Source organism: Microtus oregoni, unplaced genomic scaffold, assembly GCF_018167655.1.
Source record: "Microtus oregoni isolate MIOR12 unplaced genomic scaffold, Mior012 000002F_ref0000024, whole genome shotgun sequence".
NCBI lineage: Eukaryota > Metazoa > Chordata > Mammalia > Rodentia > Cricetidae > Microtus > Microtus oregoni.
Genome location: NW_024543061.1, coordinates 55338815 through 55350900, shown reverse-complemented (window position 1 = coordinate 55350900; position 12086 = coordinate 55338815). Strand labels below are relative to the sequence as shown.

The 12086-nt window shown below is 51.5% G+C and overlaps 1 protein-coding gene across 2 annotated transcripts in view; it reads right to left on the bottom strand.

The window, feature by feature from the left end:
* The window catches only part of Hrh1 (histamine receptor H1), a 161689-nt gene that overhangs the window by 81399 nt on the left and 68204 nt on the right, over positions 1-12086 (bottom strand). Inside the window, exon 1 of one of the 2 annotated variants that reach the window (XM_041639045.1) lies at positions 2604-2633. The exons of the other annotated variant lie outside the window; for it this stretch is intronic. The gene's annotated coding sequence lies outside the window, so the exon portion shown is untranslated. Of the gene's footprint in view, positions 1-2603; positions 2634-12086 lie in introns of those variants that run through there. 2 annotated transcript variants of the gene reach the window in all.

The following is a 12086-nucleotide window of genomic DNA, read 5'->3' as shown; positions in this document are numbered from 1 at the left end:
CTCCATGGGGAACCCAGACAATGACCACAGGGTTCAAATCCAGGCTGAGAGACAGGAAACACCTTCTTCTGTCCTCCAGCTCCCCAGTCCCTCCCAGCCTGGCCACTTCCTTTTAGAAAATATCTGCTTGAAAACTGCTCCGATCCACACCACACAAAAGCATAAAGTTCAGGCTGCAAGGTGAAGGAGTCAGGCCGGGGTAGCCGTGACAATAATGGCAATGCCTGGGGCTTCCCTAGGACCCGGTGCAGAGCTGGCTGAGTGAGGAGTCTTCTACCTGCTAAAATGAGGGGCTGCAGGAAGACTTTTGAATCTGCCCCACTTTACAGGTGAGAAAGTGGGGTGGGGGCGGTCCTTGGGTCTGGAGATGTAGCTCAGTGGTCGAATGTTCACGTAACATGAACAAGGCTCTGGGCTAGATTCCCAGCATCACAAAATAAAACCAAAGCAGCACATGTCTGGCAGTGGCCAGGGGTGCACAGGTTTGCTGTGCTGAGGCTGTCCGGGTGGCAGTGACAACAGCTGCACTTACATGGTACTCTGGTGAATTACAAGGTACCTTTGCAGCACCCTGTCAATGTGAACACAGTTGAATGCTCTCACCAGCCCAGAGAGGAAGGAACCACAAACACCTCCATTCGGAACATGGGGAGACATAAACAGGTGGAGCAGCTTGTGATGGCGCATAAGAGACAGCAGGTGATTGGGCCCGGAAATGCACCTACAAATGCCTTGTTACTGAGGAAGAGCCCCAGGCACTCCTTGGCTTTAGAAAGGAAAGTGTGCAAGGGGAGAAATCCACATATAAACACTGTCCCACCACACTCAAATCAAGGCCGGGGACCCCCTTCAAGCCTTGATTGTCTAGATTGTGTTCTGGGGGGTTGGGGAGTGATGGGGACCTCGGCAGGCAGCTCTGGCCTCTGTGCAAGCTCTGATATTATAGATGGGTGGTACCTAGCTACCTGCTGGTTTTTCAGGTCTTTGTCATATTTGAAAACAGCATCAGGCAAACCCTGTCCTCCACCAGGCGCAACGTTCTGCGGGTAGTGAGGTGGCCATGGACTGAAGGTCCATCTAGCCCCAGATCACAGCAGGATATCAACGCGGGGTGAGCAGGGATTCCTGTAAGAAGGAACTCAGTAGCAGCAACCCACCCAAAGAGACCTACAGGAGGCAGAAGCAGGGGTGCTGTGGACCCTGTTGCCTAGCACCCTCTATTGTTTATCTCCACTGCCATCAGCCACAGCACAGAAGGACCTGAGTGAGGTTCCATCTGCCACCTGAGCTTCACTGATAGTCCAAGATACAGGCAAGCCTGGTACCCAATCAATCCCCACTCCACCACCGACCAGTTGGCCAACTCTAGGCAATCTATTTAACCTCTCTGAGTCTCCACCTATTGCTCAGTACTGGTGCCTTGAATGGCTGCTGGATAAACTATGTTAATCCATAATCATCTCCAGTGGGCTCTTCCTCTGTTTCCAAGGGCTGGGCTGCTGGTGGGTCCCAGGAACAAAGCCAAGAGGGGGGCATTCAAGTCCTCCCTGTCAGAGCCCCACCTGCCCTCTTTATGATCCAGTGACACACTTCACCTGCGCTCAGGTTCCTGCCCTCCCTCTCCCCGCCCCCCTCCAACATTCCCCCAACAACGGAATGTGCTCTCCAAGTACCCCAGCCCGGGGAATCTTCTAGCCGGATACTGCCGGTTCCCTCAGCTCCACTTGGTCTTAGATGGGAGCCCCCTGTCGGAGGGCAGTGACCCTGCCTGGAGCATCCCCGGGCTAGCAAGCGCCTCAAAAGGTGGCTTCTGTAGAGAACCGCTGTGCTCTGCTTCCAGAACAACCCGGCGTTAATCCCAGAATTTGGTATCCCCCAACCCTTCCCCGAAAGGGCAGCCCCCCCCCCCACGGACCTCTGCCACCATAATCCACATCCTGGCCACAGCATCCACCCTTTTCTCCCCAAAGGATCCCTTCTGGTACAGCCAGAAGATGGTACAGCCAGCTGGGAAAGAAGGGAGTGCAGGTTCAGATGCTTCTCATACCCAGACACCTGGTTTGGGTTCCACCTACCTAAGAAGCTTGGATCCATCCAATTTAGGCTCAAGGCTCTTCTCTGCGGCACAACTTTCCCTCCCCTAGCCTCAGTTTCCTCCTCTGTAGAGTGGGTATATTAGTACCTGGGTCCTGGGGACTCAGGAGGATTTGAAAGATAGTGGATACCCGGAGCTTGGCACGGAGATCGCACCTCCACCCTGAGGCTGGGTTCACCGTTTGCATCAAAGTCAGACCCCTCCAGGAAGCTCGAGGAGCCCCAGAGGCAGCCCTCCGGCCCAGGAGTCCCGAAGCCCACGAGGACCGGCGCGCCTGGACCAAGCCGGAGGAAGCCACAGGTGTTTGTGCGTCCAGGCGCAGTAGCCACAGCTCCGCCATCCTACCCAGGTCGCCCCCGTCGCCAAGGTACCGGCGCGCCCACCTCGTGCGGCTACCTGCGGGGTATCCCCGCCGCCCTGCGGGGGCGAGGAGCTCAGAGCCTAGTCTGAGCGCATCCTCGCCCGCCACCCGGTTCCCGCCCCTGCCCGCGCCGCCGCTCCGACTCACCCGCGCTGGCTCCGGGGAAAGTTTGGCGGCGGCTGCCAGGCGGCTTGGTGCGGTGGCGGAGGCCGCGGAGGTGGCGGGAGCACGCGGAGGCGGGCGCGGGGGAGGAGCCGCCGAGGGGCCCGCCCAACACCAGCCCCAGGGCACCCTACCCCCGCCCAGCTTCCACCACCGCGCCCCAAGTCTATGGCAGAGCGCTGCGCCTGCCTAGCCACAGGCCAGGGACGAGTCGGAAACCTAGCGACAGCCCTCTGCCACGGCCACCGCACATGTACCCGGGGGCACGCAGAGCCACAGACCACACTCAGATACGAAGGAGCAGGCAGGATGCTTCGCAAATTCAACCACAGGTGGAAGGAGGAAGATAGAAGAGGGATCAAAGTGTAGCTGGACGGTGGTGGCTCACATCTTTAATCCCAGCACTCAGGAGGCAGAGGCAGTCAGATCTTCCGTGAGTTCGAGGCTAGCCTGGTCTACAGAGAAAGTTCCAGGACCTTGTACTGAGCTATTCAAGAGAGGTCAACTTTCACTGTACCCTTTCACTTAGGAAGACGGGAGTGTGAGTGTGCCAGTGTGTGTGTCCACAGGTCTCCAGGATGGAACTTGAGGAACTTGCTCATTTTCTGAGCTGGAAGAGGGCGTTTTTCCTTTCTCCTTCCGTTCCAGGAAAGCCCTTTTAATGTATAATTATGGCTTCAACACTCAGCGAGAGGAAGGCAACCGAGGGAGGGAAGTGGTTCCTCCTTGGCACGACAGCCTGTCCCCTAGAAGGGACTCATCCTCCTCTCCTAGTTCATAGGAATTCAGGCCCAGCCCCATGGGGCTCATATCCACAAACCTGTATGGTGGCCTTAATCCCTTTCTGTCCCGTGGGTCCAACTCTATTCCCAGCACTACAGGAGTGCCCTTCCTTAAACCTTACACTACATGAGAGGAAAGAACAGTCATCAGCCCCATTTACAGGTGAGGAAACCGAGGCCTAGAGAGGTTGTGTAGCTTCTAGAGGGTCCCAGAGAGGATTGTACTTCCATCCCACCTCGCCTGAGCCCAAGGGCCAAGGCCAAGCCAGCCTTCATCTTAATGGGGCCCCTGGCAAGTCCAATGATGCCATCTATACACAAGGCTTACTTGGTACAAGGCCCCACAGTAACCGTAGTAGGCCTGTGTGTGCCTGTTGCAAAGGTAGGGCTCCAAAATTGTTGGAAATGCCATTAGGGACCCCAGAGACACACAGCTGGATTCAGAACAGCTGTCAGACCTGGGTACCAACCCTGCCTGACTGATATGACTCAGATAAAAGCCCCCCCCCCCCCGCCCCAAACCTGTACCTCAGGAGATCCAGGAGCACAGGAATCCATGGCAAGTTCCTTCCACTTCCTGTTGCTACTTTCTGGCCTTCATATTTACATTTTGTGGGACTAATGCACCCTTTGGAACTGAGTGAGCCACCAGGGTTGCACTTGCTATAAACTGTAAGGCAAGATATTTCCTCTCCACAGCTGTGGAGCGTGCAGAAGTGGGGGGAGCCTCGGAAATGGTGGGGTCCCTTCGTCTCTGTTTCCTGAAAGTCAGCAAAGGCCTGATAACTTGGAATTTCACTTAGAAGAGGTTTCACTTCCTAAAGCCAACTTAGGCCTGTTCTACCCCAGGGGAGGTTTTAGGAAAATCCGCATTTTAGAAACAATGTGTCAGAGATTATTTGAAGCCTCTGGCGATTTCTGGATAACTTTTGCTATGGCTTCTGTGACTGACAGACCATATTGTAACCTGGGCCATGTCTGTCTGGGATCAACCAACTAGCAAAAGGCAGGCAGCAGGTGAAAAACTAAGGCTAGTTCCCTTTCCGCTGTCCTGTGGAGACTCTGCCCTGAGAGCTTCACTTGAGGTAATGTGCCTACTTTCTCACTGCAGCTCCAGGAGGAGGCTCTGTCTTCGTCCAGTTTGCAGATGAGAGCTAGTATGACGCATGCGCCTGTAATCACAGCACTTGGGAGGTAGAGGCAGGAGGGGTTTGAGTTGGCTTCTGTACTTTGTGGAAGGAAAGTGAGAGAGGCAGGGAACTGAGTCCCAGAGCAGTCGCGGAGGGAGAGGAGTAAACGGTCATTAAGCCTCCCATTAAGCCTCCCTGCGAGGCTACTTGCCCCCTCTGCATTTACTCTGCATCTTGGAGCCTCAGTGTCCCTACCTGTAGGTAAAATGAGAACAATGCCCAGGTCATAGCCAGAATTTGGGTCATGGTTCTTTCTGCTGCGGGCAACAGTAACCAGTAATAATAACCAGTTTGGGCCAGAAAGGGTGCTTGAACCTTAAAGCTTACCGGATGAGTCTGGATTCAGAACAGCCTATCCCAGAAGCTCATACCTCACTGTGAGCCTGCCCCCAGTCTGCACTGTTCTGTGTCTGCTTCACTACGAGCTGAGTCTTCCCATAGGGAAGCAGGAATACCAATTGGCAAAGAAATCATCTCACCACTCCCGCAAAAATGCCAGGACTAACTGCAATTGGCCTGGCCTGAGCCACACACCCTGCTCTGTAATCACAAGAGTTGCTCTGGTTGGCCAGGCCTGAGTCACATGGTAATGGCTGGTCTGGTGGTAAGGCCAGTCACTCTTCAGCCACCAGGGTCTAGAAGAGGGCAAGGGCTGGATCCCCAGACTTGGGTGTGATGAGTGGAATGTGGCTTTGGATCTGGAAGTTGCGGGTGTCCCCTCCCTCCAGAAGTGTTCCTGGGATCGGGTCAGTGTGTGTATTGTGTGGAAGTCGGGGCACCACTTGACTCCGGTGGGTGCTCAGTAACTGAGTCTCCTCCCTTCCTTCCTCTTCTGGAAAACAGGAACTGTGGCTCACCATAGCCAGGCTGACTTCTTTTCGTTCACACAGGGAAACTGAGGAAGATCCACAGAAGAGAAGGGACTTGTCCAAGGGGCCTCGGTTTGTCAGCCACAGAACCATGCCTGAGTGGGGAACAAACACCACTGGAATCAGCTGACAGCTTGTAGTCCCCTATTGATGAGGAGGGAGTTGTCTGTCCTGCATAGACGGGACTGGGAACTCACAAAACCTTTCCAACCCAAAGGAAGTGAGTGTCACTTATGCTGGGCTCTTAAGTCATGCTGCAAGCTCTAGACAAGAGAGGGAGGTCTAGGCAGAGTGCCCATTCAGCTCCCCACCCGTCATAGCTGAAGTTAGCCAGTTCCTCAAGGACAGCACACTCTGGGTGCTGAGAGACCCCCAAGGTTATTGTTATGAAACTGCCAAAATTAGACAAGATGGTTCTTTGCTTGAGTTCTTTCCTGCTGGGGTTGAGAGAGCAAATGGGACCAGAATGGAGAGGGGGCAGGTGGCTCTTTAGTCATCAAAGTCAGCCTTCTGAGTGAGTTGGTTCTCACTCAGATCCAAGTTCCTGGTCTTAGACAGTATTAGAGTATGGATCTGGAATGTCCCTTGAGAACTCACTTGTTCAAGCCTTGGTCCCCAGCTACTAAGGGAGGGGTTAGAGGGTGAGGGAGGGCACAGGCCACTGGGAGTGTGATCAGATAGTTGTTTTTAGCCCCTGCTCCTTCTTTGTCTCTTGCTGTCCCTTGGCTTTTTGGTTACCACGATAGAAGCAGCCTCTGCCTCCCCAAAAAACTTCTGTTGCCATGAACTTGTGCCTCAGTTTAGGGCCCAAATAATAGAGCAGACCTCGGAAGCTGTGAGTTAAAACAGTCTTCTCATTGCAAAAGCTGATTTATTCCCAGGCTCTCTGTCACAGGGATGGAAAGCTAACTAATACTGGAAGTCTGATTCTTCCACTTCAAAGTTGGCTAGATACATGGTGGGAATATAAGTCTGTCTATATATGTAATATTATTATATCTAATCTGAAGGTACTGGGGATGAGCCCAGATCCTTGGACACGAATGGCAGATACTTTGCTGAGATGACCAGTCCTCTCCCCTCTCTCCTCTCTTAAGTGCTCAGTTTTGTGTGAACTCTATGACAGGAGATAAGGGAGGGGATTTCATGTATAGGAGGTCACCAGGAAGCAGGGCACAGGCCTGGGAAAAGAAACTTGGGCACCCAAATGCTAGCAGGATCCTGGGAAAAGCACTGGACCACTGTGCGTATAAGCTTCTCCATCCCCAGATGAAGATAGTAGCATTGGGTTCGCTGCAAGTAGAAAGGGCTATGCAAGTCAATTCCACAGGACGAAATGGCTTTGCACAAGGTGAAGGCTCTGTAAACACAGGCTGTCATGTACTTACCCAGATGGTGGAACACATATGCATGGTCAGTGTCCTCGGGGGGGTCATTGTGCACCCTACAACACAGGACTTTACACATGTGGGTGCTCACCTGTGTCTCTCTGGCCTTTACAGTTGGTATAGAATCCCTAGTCCCAGCTCTTGCTAGAACCTAGGTCAGGAGCCACTGACTCCAGGGAGATTCATACTCTACTTACATCTGACCCATAATCCAAAGCCTTGGGTGAGCAAAAGTGGCAGCTTAGTTTAGGGGAAGCAGTCCCAGGCCTGCTGTGACCCCATAACTCCCCGAGAGACTGATCTCAGGCGGCTAATTCTGAGAGTCTCATTGGGGAGCCCCTGAGCCTGGAAAGTACAACAATGGTATCTGTGGAGACATCCTTGTTCCCATCCTCACAGGTCACTGGAAGCAGTCCCTTGTTCTCTCTCCAGCGGTCTCAAGGACACATTTCAAGGTCCCCGGGGAAGCTGTTCAGCTCTGTAGCAGTAAGAGACAGGAGGCTGCTCTGTGTAGCCACATCCTGCTGCCTGAGGAAAGCGGTACTGTTCTCTACATCCTGCTTTCCTGACACTTGTCTAAGATGCTGGAGTCTCTCCCCAAGTTCAGGTTCATGCCTGAGAGGCCCAACAGCAAGGGGGGCCACAGATGGAAGCGGAAATGCCATGGATTAGAGTCACCCCAGCCTCAGTAGGCTCTCAAGAGTGCTGACCAGTTTGCAATCTGGAAAAGATGACCCTGGAGGTGGTAAGGAGATGGTCACAGGGTTTTAATAGCCCACGAGCTGGGGGTGGGGATGCGGAGCCAGGCAAGGAACAGTTGGAGACTAGTATGAGGAGAGAGGAGAGTCAAAAAACGCTTTGGGAGCCGGCCCTGTTAAGCAGCAGGGGAAGAGACAGTTAAGGAGATTCCTGCCAACACAAGTCATTTACTAAGAAAAGACTAGGGGGAGGGGCATTTGCAAGAGTCAGCATGGTGAGCAGTCTGGCCCGAGCATTCCCGTTCCCCCTTATCCTTGATAAGAACCCAGTTTGTGCTGTAGAGATCCACTCTGCTCTTTGCTCAGGTTATACAGCCATTGGGCTGTAGGACATAGAACTCTGTTCTGGCCCAATCATCATGTTCCAGTTCTCCGAGCCCAAGGACTGGTACACAACCAACACTGAGACAAAAGGAATCAATCCTGGGAAGCACCGGTGCTCTTGGTGGAAAAGTCTGTCTTCTCTGAGGGTTTTCTGAGCAGGGGGATGAAAACCTGGATCTGCTGATGGCCACCAAGGCAGGGTGAGCCAGCGCTTGAACAAACAGAAATCAAAGGCTGGAAGAGCGTGTGTGGGGTGTTCCTGCTTGGCACCTAGATCCAGCCATGCCTGGAACCAACCAAGACTTTTTGTGAAATGATACATTATGTCTTAGAACAGGCCTGTTTAGACTGGAGTTTCTCTCTTAACTGAGGGTGTGCTAATGAGTACAGACCCCATTAAAAAGCTTTTATGTGATCACCAAGCCTCTGCACGAGAGAATAGGAACATTCTGGAAGTGGGCAGCAGGTGATAGCTGAGCAACACTGGGCTGGGCTTACGCTGTAAAGCAGATACTTAAATGGTTAAAATGCTAAGTTCTTACTTTCCCACAATTCAAAACATATTCTTTAAAAGCTTTTATGATAGAAGTAAGAGAGACAAGCTTAAGGAGCCATGAAATAGCTTTGTAGAGACATAATTCTATGGCATTTGAAAGACACCAGGCAAAACATTGTTGGGCATGGGAAAGCTGGATTTCAGGTAAAGGGAAGCCATGTAGGCAGGAAAAGAAAGGGAGATACTGAGGGAATGTTGAGGGGCCAGGCCAACTTTACCAGGCAAAGGGAGTCGGGGAAAGAGTGTAGAAGGGAGAACAGACTGCCTTTTGGTAACAGAGTTATCTGAGGTCCCTACAGAACTGGATGGATGTGAGCTCAGAGACTGGCAGATGGTTCCACCATCATCTTTGATGATGTTCCTCCCTCTGCTTCCCTAAGTCATACAGCCTCCTCACACTGGGACATCTGGCAGTCTGGATCAAAAATAAACTTTCAGCACCATAACCTTGCCCTCTGTAACCCACTCCCCATACAGCAGAACAAGGACCCTGCAGCTATACAGCAGACAGCACCCAGAGGTAAACCCAGGCAGTCCCAAGGACCGTGGGGTCCCATGTCATCTGATCCTGTGCCCACTCTGCCCTTGTCTCAACCTTGTCTATTCTGTCTGCCAGGGAAATGCAGACCTCAGCCATGCCCACAAACCTCGTCATCATTCATCTTTCCTCACCTGGCACCTGGTGGGTGTGGAGAGCCCCCTGTATGTCTCTTTGCCTTCCAGGTTCTCCTAGCTGGCTCTAGTCCAGCTGAATATTTTACTCCATCTGAGCGTGGGTGACTCTTGGGCAGGTCTTTATCCATAGCAGGTGCCTAACAAATAGCACTGGAAGGAACAGTTGGCACATACAAAGCCTTAAGAGACACCTGGGAAGTTAGACATGGAAAATGGAAGGGACTTACCAATGGTACCCTGAAGTCATTACCAGAGTTTAGCCCGAGCTCTAAAGCCAGTTAGTTTTTTATAATTCTTCCCACATTTTCCTGTGAAAGGATTTGCCAGGCTCTCTCATGGTAGTTTTTATCTCTAGGATGGAAAGAGCTGATGTAGGTGTGTCTTCTATCTATCTGTTGTTTCATTGGTTAATTAATAAAGAAAACTGCTTGGCCTGATAGGTCAGAACATAGGTAGGTGGAGTAGACAGAACAGAATGCTGGGAAGAAGGAAAGTGAGGCAGACGCTATAGCTCTCCTCTCTAAGATGGACGCAGGTTAAGATCCTTCCTGGTAAACCACCACCTCGTGGTGCTACACAGATTACTAAATATGGGTTAAAGCAAGACATGAGAATTAGCCAATAAGAGGCTGGAACTAATGAGCCAAGAAGTCTTTGAATGAATACAATTTGTGTGTTGTTATTTTGGGTATAAAGCTAGCTGTGCGGGAACTGAGAGGGAATGCAGCCCGCCCCTCCTTCTACAAAGAGCCAAGAACTGGCAGCCAGGGGAGATGGGAGCTAGCTGCAACTCTGTCATCATGTGCCTTCTAGTAGCTAGCGCCCTTGTATTGGTGCTCAGCAAATGAATACGCAATTGCTTGAATGAAGATGGTGGGTACCGCATAGGTAATAATTTTGAGTTCAGAGTCTGGGCCAGGTAACCTGACTTCAAATCCTGCCATGCTCATGGTCAGTGGCTCTCCATCTGGCCTCAGCCTTGCCTGAGGCGGCTCGTCTCCAAGATGGTGCAATATCCTTCACCTCCCTCCTACTTCTTATGTGTGTGTGTGGAGCCCATGGCAAATAGGATTGATCTGTGTAGCAAAAGAACACTTCAGAGCGACAACATGTGATGTCTACATTCTAAATCCTAACAGAAGACTCTTAGGAACTTCGTGGAAAAAGCCACTATAAAATGAACCAACGCCTCCTGCCAGCATTTAGCACCAACCCAAGGCCAGATGAGTGAGCCATTGCAACAGGTTCCTTCAGTCAGCTTAGGCCTTCAAAAGCCAGAAGACAAAAGCAGGGGAGACTGTGCTAAAAAACACCCAGCATGGCTGCTTCTGAAATATCAACTACCCACACTATGAGAGGTCAGACCTTACTTTACTGGGAGTCACTATGGCCTGCGGTGATTCACCGAGCAACCAAGCTAACAGGCATTCTCTTCTCCCTCATGGAAGCTTACCGAGAGCTTCCTACGTAGCTTCTCAGCAAACCTCTAAAAACGACTTGCAAACCCCATTTCACAAGCAAGGGCTGCTGGGGTTTGGAGCAGCATAGTCTCTCCCTGAAGAGACTCTGGCTTGAGGCTTTCGTAGTTGCTCTCGAATACCTATAGCTGAGACTCTGGCTGACCTGGGCATGGTGAACAGAGCTCTGGCAGGCCTTGCCCTTCTCTCCCATTCCCTCTGCCTTTCTAAAACCCTTAGATTGCAATCTTAAAGCTAACCACCAAAGTCTGTTCCCTTATTTGGCCACTTCCTTCTCCGGAGACTGACTACCAAGGTCCAGCTTTGGCTTAGCTAATTAACATGCCCAATTAAAATTAAATATATCATCCAAGTCTGTCTTCTCCATATCCAGAAGCAGTCCTTTGTCTCTTCCCCTTCTCCCCTGCCCTAGAACAAATACCCCTTCTCCCTCCCTTGTTCCCTTCCCCTTCTTCTTTATCATCTCTCTCTCTCCTGTCTTTGTCTCCTATTTCCTGCTCTCTGTCCCTCTGGGACAAATAAATCTCCTTTGGGCTGAAAACTTAGTCTTGGGGGGGAGGTGTCCTGAACCAATCCTTTTCCTTTCAATGGCCCAAGGTAACAGCACTCTAGGAGTCAAAGAGAGAGAGAGGAATTTTGGAGCCTGGCTTCCAATAACTGGTTTCCTAGCCTGGAATGTCTTAGAGGCAGCAAACATCTCCCTTTCCTCAGAGCTCCTGAAGATTCTGGGAGCTCTTGCCTTGGATTATGCACGCTTTTCTACAGAGAAACAGGCTAGCCTGCACAGTGGTAGTAACTTCCATCAGAACATGGCAGGCACTTCGCCCTTAGTAAGTTCCACACAAGAAATATGGCACCCAGCAGGCTTCATGCAGCAGTGACCTCTGAGGTTAAACCTTCCATCTTGGAGGGAAACTTCAAAAGACAGGGAGGTGAAGCAGGAGGATGGTCTAAGGCGACAGTTCTCAACCCGTGAGTTGTGACCATCAGAAAACACGGTTCTGATGGTCTTACGAACTGAGACACTGCTCTGTAGCAAAATTACAGTTATGAAGTAGCAATGGATAACATGTTATGTTTGGGAGTCACCACAACACAAGGAACTGTATTAAAGGGACGCAGCATTAGAAAGACTGAGAACCACTGTTATAAGGGGTGGTATAATGAAGGGAAGCTCCTTAAGGCAGGAAGTAAACAATTCAAAGTAGCAAGAAGTCCCTGAAGCTGATTCCCTGGGCCCCTCCCTCTCCGAGAGTGTATAAATAGGAAAGACTACTGAGAGTCTCAAAGAAACCCAGCTGCTTGGAAGAAGCAGAGTTCAGTCCAACTGCCCAGAAAATACAATGACCAGCAGATCTGCCTGGAAGAGGCCCAGACCGACAGAGGCTCCTGGGAAGGATGCTCCTGGGAAGGATGTCTGCACAACGTGCTCCAGGTTCCCAGCTCTT